The sequence below is a fragment of the Otolemur garnettii genome, unplaced genomic scaffold (genome assembly GCF_000181295.1).
Source record: "Otolemur garnettii isolate 467f Iridium unplaced genomic scaffold, OtoGar3 scaffold00047, whole genome shotgun sequence".
Lineage (NCBI taxonomy): Eukaryota > Metazoa > Chordata > Mammalia > Primates > Galagidae > Otolemur > Otolemur garnettii.
Genome location: NW_003852442.1, coordinates 10,797,038 through 10,797,835, shown reverse-complemented (window position 1 = coordinate 10,797,835; position 798 = coordinate 10,797,038).

Below are 798 nucleotides of genomic sequence, written 5' to 3'. Positions count from 1 at the left end.
CCTCTGCCTCCCAAGTAGCTGGGACTACAGGCACCTGCCACAATGCCTGGCTATTTTTTGGTTGCAGCCATCATTGTTGTTTGGCCAGCCTAGGCTGGATTCGAACCTGCCACCTCAGTTATATGTAGATGGTGCCTTAGCCACTTGAGCCATAGGTGCAGAGCCAAGGAGTCCTCTTTTAAGAAAAGAAAGGCAGCTGGACATGGTGATTCATGCCTGTAATCCTAGTACTCTGGGAGGCAGAGGTGAGACAATTGCTTGAACTCACACTTGAGAGACCAGCCTAAAGAAGAGGGAGACTGGGCTGTGCCTGTGTCTCAAGCGGGTGGGGCACCGGCCCATATGCCGGAGGTAGCGGGTTCAGACCCAGCCCTGGCCAAAAACTACAAAAAAAAGAAGAAGAAGAGCGAGACTTCATCTCTACTAAAAACAGAAAAATTGCCAGGTGTTGTGGCTAGTTTTTACTCCCAGTTACTCAGGAGGCTCAGGCAGGAGATCAGTTGAGCCCAGGAGTTGAGGTTGTTGTGAGCTAGGCTGACATCATTGCACTCTAGACCGGGCAACAGAGTGAGACTGTCTCCCAAAAAAAAAGAAGAAGAGTCTTAGCAAATGACTAAGTGGGGTTTTTTTGGTGGAATGGGTATGGGAGGGAGAAAGGAAGCCTGGCTGGCAAGGTGGTCCTGTTACGCAAATAAACCTTATGGTAACTGCCCTCCAGTAGAAGTTTTTATTCTGACTTTTAAGGGTGTCAGACTTGGCGGTGCCTGTAGCTCAGTGAGTAGGCTCCAGCCCCATATA